Here is an 8037-nt window from a genome sequence, read left to right on the forward strand (position 1 = left end):
TTCTAATAAATTTTTTCAGATCCATTTTAAAGTTCACTGGTTATCACTTTGGCTTGTGTCTTAATATGTTGTTAAAGCTATTCATTGAGTTTTTAATGTCAACTGTTATTATTTCCACATCTAGACATTTTATTTGGTTGTGTAAAATTGTCTCAGTTATTCTTTATGGTGTCTTTTTCCTTGCTTATATTTTTAAACTTGTACATTAGTTCTTTAAGTATAATATATTAATACTCATTGTATTCTGTGCTTATTATTTCCAGTGTCTGAAATATTAAAAAGTCTCCTGATTCTCAGTGTTGGTGCCTTGTTTTCTTTAGTGTTCAGTGAGTTGCTCATTTTTCTTGGAATATTAGGACTCTTTGACTTGCATGCCTGCTTGCACTAACAATCCAAGATCACTTTAAGCTTTTGGCTTAGGTTTCTTTGTTCCCCCTCCAAATTGACAAAACTGATGAAAATAACTTTTTCCTAATTTTATGTAGTTGTGTCTTCCTTTATACAGAATTGTGATAAAAATGTCTTTTAAGTCTCAAAACAATGCTATGAAAATAATCTTAACTTTTGAAATTTCACAGGAACACATATTTAAAAATCCACTCTAAGTATTAAAGCTGTAAGAATGACAATGTTTCCTATATAGAGATTTTTTTTTTATTGCTTATCTAAAGAAGAAAAAAGAAAACTACATATGCTTGGTTAAGGGATAAATCTACCCAGGTATCCAAGAATAAAATAGAATTGTATTTGAGAGAGAGGAGAGAGAGAGAGATCTTTTTTTTTTTAATTTTTTTTTAACGTTTTATTTATTTTTGAGACAGGGAGAGACAGAGCATGAACAGGGGAGGGTCAGAGAGAGGGAGACACAGAATCTGAAACAGGCTTCAGGCTCTGAGCTGTCAGCACAGAGCCCGACGTGGGGCTCCAACTCACGGACCGCGAGATCATGACCTGAACTGAAGTCAGCCGCTTAACCGACTGAGCCACCCAGGCGCCCTGAGAGAGAGATCTTTTAAGGAATTGATTCAAGTGAATCTAGGGGCTGGCAAGTCTGAAATCTGTAGGGCAGATCAGCAAGTTGGAGACTCAGGTAAGAGCTGATGTTGTAATCTTGAATTTGAATTCCACAGGGCAACCTACTGAAAACTCAGGCAGGGTTTCTGTGTTGTGGACTTGAGAAAAATTCCTCCTTCTTCAGGAAATCCCAGTCTTTCCTTTAAAGGCCTTTGACTGAACAACAACAAAAAAAGGCCTTTGATCAAATGAGGCCACTCGTATTTTCAAGAGTAATCTGCTTTATTCGTCTTTACTGATTTGAATATTAATCACATCTATGAAAAACCTTCACAGCACCAGGCGTTTGAGGAAACAACTGGGTACCATAGCCTAATCATGCTAACACATAAAATTAACCATTGCAGATGGCTAGCATCTTGGAAGGTTGTTTAGCACTCGGTGGGTTTTCCCATACTCAAGAAGATGTACCAAAAGGTCTGTGTGACTGATTCTGTTTACTGGCTTCTTCTCTGAGCTGCAACTTAATCACCTTTCCTTGCTATCTGCCTGCAGTATTCCCTTGAAGGCAGAGTCATTCTGGGATGGGGGTGCATCTAGTGATGAAGGATATCTATGCTACGCCTACCATACTGGTTCATGGAACCATGAGCCTGGGAAGGATCATGCCAACCTGACTGGATCCCTTTGAGGCTAGCTTGCAATCTTTTAGAGACACTGCAGTCCACAGAATTACAACAGAGAAGGAAGAACTGCCCAGGAAACTTACACTCACAAAGAAACCATCACTTTGAATCTATTCTTAGGATGTACTTCCCAGATCTTTCTATGGGGGCTACAAATGACTATATGGACTTAGGTCTTGAGAAATAAGTCAACAGGAACAAAATCATGCTGAACTATTTAGGCTCTTTTCAATAAGGTGAGCCATCTAAACTTATGCTCATCAACTCAGAATGCAACCTCTGTAGTCCTGATAGTCAAGCTTCTTGAGATGGCCAGGTGATTCTTACATGATCAACTTTTGAAATTAATCTTTCATGTGGCATAGCCAGAGGAGTCTGCTTCCTTGAGACCACCTTGCCAGTTAATCACCTTAAATTATATAATTTATCATCTTAAATTATTATTTCTGATACTTTCCTAAGTAGGGGTAAGAGAAACAGAAATCGTTTTTAGTTTATATTTTAAGAAGAAAAAGAGTTGTAACTATGTCTATCTCATTCAGCTTCGTTGTTGGATGGTTTTATGATGGTGATGGTACTTAAAACAGACAATATGTGGGTATTTGGCAACTGAATGAAACTTGACATAATAAGATAGTAAAATAACTGGCTCATCTTTGGGAAAGTGATGTCATCAAATAAAAACAAACACCAAAAAATAGAATTTTAAAGCCCCATAAAAGATCTTATCAGTCAACTTTACTTGCAAAACTTTCATATGATCAAGTCCTTAAAATATCTCATTATTTCTAATCTCACAGCTGCTAAATAAGAAGATGTGCATGTATGTACACAGAGTTGTTGCAAATTTGAGAATATAGGCATGAAGCTTTCTGCTCCATTTAGGTAATAGGAATTTAGGTTGCAAACCTGCAGGAAGACTAGCTTGTGGTTACAAATAGATTTGAAGACAGGCAGTTTTCTTTGCAGGTCTCAGTGAAGATCAGGGATTATTACAAAACTATCCCTAGATTGGGATTGTTGTCTTCTGGGGTCTCAGCTTTACTGGCATAGGGTGTCTTATTAGAAGTTTCATCTTAGGTCTTATTTCTCAGGCCCTCGGAGTTGTGAAAAGGAAAACTCAGGTTTACCTGGTTTGGCAAATGGATTCAAGGCTAAAACCAGCCTCAGAATTCTGTTTTTCCCTCTGAGTTTCAGCTTCATTAAGTTTTTTTGTTTGCGTATTCCCTAATTTCTTGCCAGTTTATAGATGTATTTAATAAGATTTAAACATATTTTATCCAGAATTGTATCTGTTTTCAGTGCAGTGTAGGTCAAGGTACTTAGTGTACTGTATTGAAGCTATGTGTATAGATTTTAAAAATTTATAGAGAAATATCTATAAATCATCTCAAATTTGAACTTTACAAGTAAAGGTAAATATTGATATCAATATATTAATCTGTGAAAAAAATAATAATGAGCGCTAATATTTACTTTAGTCCTCCCCCCACTGTGCCAGACACTGAACTAAGCATTTTACATTTACTAAAACACTTAAAATCTTCACAATAACCCTATGATATGTGTACTGTTATTACCTCAATTTTATAGAGGGAGCACTGAGCCACAGAAACAGTTCCTTTATTTTTAAAATTAAAAAAATTTTTTTTTTTTTGTTTTAGAGAGAGAGAGTGTGTGGGTGTGGGTGGGTGCGTGCACGCACATGCACATTAGTGGGGAGGGGCAGAGAATGAGAGACAGAATCTCACGCAGGCTCCATGCTCAGCACCGAGCCTGACACAGCCTGATCCCATGACCCTGGGATCATGATCTGAGCTGAAGTCAAGAGTGGGACACTTAACTGACTGAGCCACCCAGGTGGCATATATGGTTGAATTAAGAATTTTGAGATGGGGAAATCCAAGATTATCTGGATGGGCTCAATGTAATCACAAGGATTCTTAAAAAATGGGAGAGAAGGCAGAAATTAAGAGAGAGAAATTTGAAGATGCTTTACTGTTGGTTTTGAAAATGAATGATGGGACTATGCGCTAAGGAATGGAGATGGCTTCTGGAAGCTTGAAAAAGCAAGGAAATGGATTCTTCCCTAGGGCTTCCAGAAGGAAAGCAGCTCCCCTGTCTCCTGTTTTTAGCTCACTAACACATATTTTGGGTTTCTGAACTCCAGAGCTGTAAGAGAATGAATTTGTTTTGTTTTAAACCACTCAATTTGTGGTAATTTGTTATAGCAGCAACAAGAAACTGATAGAATAGACTATGACTGTCTCCATATTTTCACCACCAGAAACCCTGCCTTCTGCTCTTACCACTCTGTACAGCTTGCTTTCTCAAAGGTCTCTGTGATCTACCAATCACCAGTGACTTCTTTGAGATTGTGTCAAAGGAGAGGTTTTACTGTCTCAAGGGGAGACTTTTCTTTGCAGAAAAAAACTGTTCAGAATAACTTTGATATTTAAAATTATTATTCAATTTTTTTGAGAAGTTATAAAAGAAAAATCAAACAACAACACCATAGAAAACAATAGTTCTTCCTTTAATTCACAGGCTCACCTTTATAAATCTTAATCTGTTTGTAGGCTCAGCAAATTTTAACTGTCACTTTACAAGCGATCTTTGATTAGTATTTGGAAACATTCACAAAATTTATAGCTAATTAAACTCACTTAAACATTTCAACCTGTATTTATAAATTTAGTATGTTTAAAAAAAATTTAGTATGTTTGATTTGTCTCATAAATACTATAATGACCTTTTTTATAAACAAAATCTTCCCAGGCTCTTAATTAATTCTTATAAATATGAAAAAAAGAATAAACTTATTATTATAGTGAAAATTAATTTCTCTTAATAGTAAGATGCTAACTAAAATCACCAGCCTAAATCAATTATTTAAGTACATCTTAAAAAAATCATGTTGTGTGACCTAAATATATACAATTTTTATTTGTTAATCATGCCTCAATAAAACTGAATAAAATAAAACAAATCATTATTCAATTATATATTTTAAATTGGAATTATAAGGCTGAGTTATTATTTGAATAGGCCAAATGTTTTTAAATGATACATGTATATACAATACCAATGTACAAACAAATGTTAATACTAAAGTGTTACCTCTTTTGCACACTTCTATACTTAATGTTACATCTTTCTGGGTTTAAAAACATTTACTGGTTTAGGAAACAACTGTGTTTTCCCAAACATTACAAGAGATACCTTCCATTTGGTTGGAATGGCATAACAAGAGATTTTGGCTAGCACACCAACTAGATTCTTATTATTGATACTGATACTGATAATTGGGGTGTTGAAACAAACCAACTCTTTCTTGGACCTAAACTTATGAATTTGAAAGGTCAACTTTAACTTTTTTCTTTTTTTAATTATGTTTTCTTTTTAAAAGTAAGCTCTGCACCCAATGTGGGGCTTGAACTCAAGACCCTGAGATCAAGAGTTGCATGCTCTACCAACTGAGATAGCCAGGTGCCCCCTAGCCTTTTTTTTATTGGTTCAGTCACTCACAAAACCTTTTACATTTATCATATCTTTGACCTGGTGTTTCACAACCTTTTTTTTTTCTTTTTAAATGAAAACTCATTTTGCTAGTTGTTTCATTAAAAAAAAATTCCCAGTTTAAAACACTTTGGACAATGATGTTCTATCTCCCTCTGGGAGATTCTTAATCCACATTAGGATAGTAAAGACTCTTAAAAACCTTGTAGTGAAGACATTTGTTTATCTTAAGCTAGCATTTCCAAAATTAAGTGAACGAGAACCATTTTTTTTCAACTCCCGTTATTTATTAATATTCCATAGAACTAGCTTGAGAAATGCTCCTAAAATCTGTCTGCTCTTTTTCATTACTCCTAGTGTAGTTCAGGGCCTCATTATCCCCCACCTAGACTAGGCTATTTAATCTTTTGAATAGAATCTCTGCTTGTTTTCTCATTTTCCATCTATTCTTTAGATGCTGTCAGAGTAATTGTTGCATAATGCATTTCTGAACATGTCTCTCCTTTGCTCAGAAGCAGAAGAGTGGAAGGATTGGGAGTGTGTAGACTGATTCAAATCTCTGCCACTACTTAGCAAGGCAGCCTTGGAAAATTCATGTAACTTGTCTGGGCCTCTATTTTTTCCAACTAAAAAATCAGCAGCCTGTTCTAGATGGCTCTACTGTTCCTTTCAACTATAAAATTCTATTCTTCTAGGGTATAGTACAAATTCCTTCTTTTGTCTCCCATGAAATTACCTTGGCCTATTTCCTTCCAACTTGATTTCTCATTCTTTTCTCCTGAACTCTATAGTTCAACCAAACTGGACTGCTACTTATTGTCCTCTCTATACATTATGTTATTTCAATGCTTTTCTTCTCATTTCATCTCCCTTATATCTCGGATTCCTTATGTCTGCTTCTATAATTCATAGTCAACTTTTAATGTACACCTCAGTTACTCTTTCCTTGGAAAGTCAGAACACTTCTCTAATCAGTTGAGATTTCTCCCAGCGTTGGCTCTTGTACTACTTTATACTTCCATTTTTGCTTCTATTTTTCTGCCTTGACTTACATTGATGTACATATCCTGTTCACCAATTAAGCAATAACTAAATTAGTGACTGTTATATTATTCATAGGAACTATACAGAGGTCTCTATTACCTTACACATTTTTCCTTAGGTATCTATTGTTGGACCTTGAAATAATTGGGTCCTTGATTTATAATGTTTAGTTGAAAAGTAAATATTTGATCAATTAGAGATATGCCTGAGTAAAAGCTGGACCTCTAATGGAAATACGAATCTTCCATTTGGAAATAAGATGCAATGTGAAGAGAATTTTAACTTTTTTGGTATATATTAATAAAATAGCTTTTATATCAACTATATCTGAAAACATAAGCTTGAAAAATTACTTATCCACAAACTCTTGGGGCTTAGGTGCTTCTATTTTTTCTTGTTTGGATGACCATCCGTTTTGTAGAGTTTTATAGCTGTTTAATTTTCTCTCATAATGTTGACTTTGCAAATAGCAAGTTAAATAAATAAATGTCCTCTTATTGATAGGAAAACAAAGGCTGGAGTACTCTTGTCAATTTGTCTACTTCATTACCTCCCAATTTGTCTTTGAGTTGTGGGTCCTTTATTTGAGCTTTATTTTGTAGGAGTTCCTTAGATATTACAATCCAAGTCCAGAGTAGTCAAATTAAGCCAGAATAATTCTAATTTGGTACTTAGATCTATATACTGTTTTTGTAACAAAACAAAACAAAAAATCTTCAAGCAGCACTTTCTTATATTTCTTGTATATTATACACACACACATACACACACATATATATGTATATACATTAAAGAAATAAAATCCTGCCACCTTAAATTTCTCCTCATAGATTAAACATGAATTTTTTTTTCCAGGAGCCTCAGAATAGCTTCTGGTAGGGGATGCTGCTGTGATTAGAGAAGGGAACAGTGTCGTGCCTGCCATTTGAATAAGGATTTAGTGAGGTCTATAACACTGAGCTAGTCAAAGGGGAAGCTTGAAATATACATCAAAGAGAATTTAATCTAGGCAATGCTAAAAATAAAAAGGCCCATTTCATGGAAAAGTGACAATAAAAACTTTTCAGAGTGTGAAAAAGATTTATCATCTGGGGAAAACAGTCTGAAAAGGTAGGGCATAATGTTAGCTGGTGACAAATACTGTCATCTAAAATTTCATATGTATCAAAGGACTAGTGTTCACACTGAAGTACAGTAGTTTCCCCTTATCCATGGCTTTGCTTTCTGCTGTTTCAGTTACCCACGGGTAACCACCCACTGAAAGCAGATGATCCTTCTTCTGACCTATTGTCACAGTAGTAGCCTATGGCTAGTTACAATGCTTATGTCATTCACCATACTTCATCTCCTTAGGTAAGCATTGTATCATCTCACATCATTGCGAGAAGGGTGAGTACAGTATGTAAGATAGTGAGAGAGAAAGAGAGAGACTACAATCACTTAATTTTTATTACAGTATATTATTATAGTTCTATTTTATTATTAATTACTATTGTTAATCTCTTACTGTGCCTTTTTTATAAATTAAACTTTATCATAGGTATGTATGTGTAAGAAAAAATCCATATATATAAGGTTTAGAACTATGCATGTTTTTAGGCATCCACTGGGAGTCTTGGAAAATATCCCCATGGATAAGGAGGGACTGCTGTTTGTGCTAATATTTAATGGATTTTTTGGTTAAGCTCTTTTAGAAACTGTTAGTAGTATATGCTGATGACTAGAGATATGAAATTTGATTTTTAAGTGAGAATAACTATGATCATGATATTGA

This window comes from Panthera uncia, assembly GCF_023721935.1.
Source record: "Panthera uncia isolate 11264 chromosome B3 unlocalized genomic scaffold, Puncia_PCG_1.0 HiC_scaffold_1, whole genome shotgun sequence".
Lineage (NCBI taxonomy): Eukaryota > Metazoa > Chordata > Mammalia > Carnivora > Felidae > Panthera > Panthera uncia.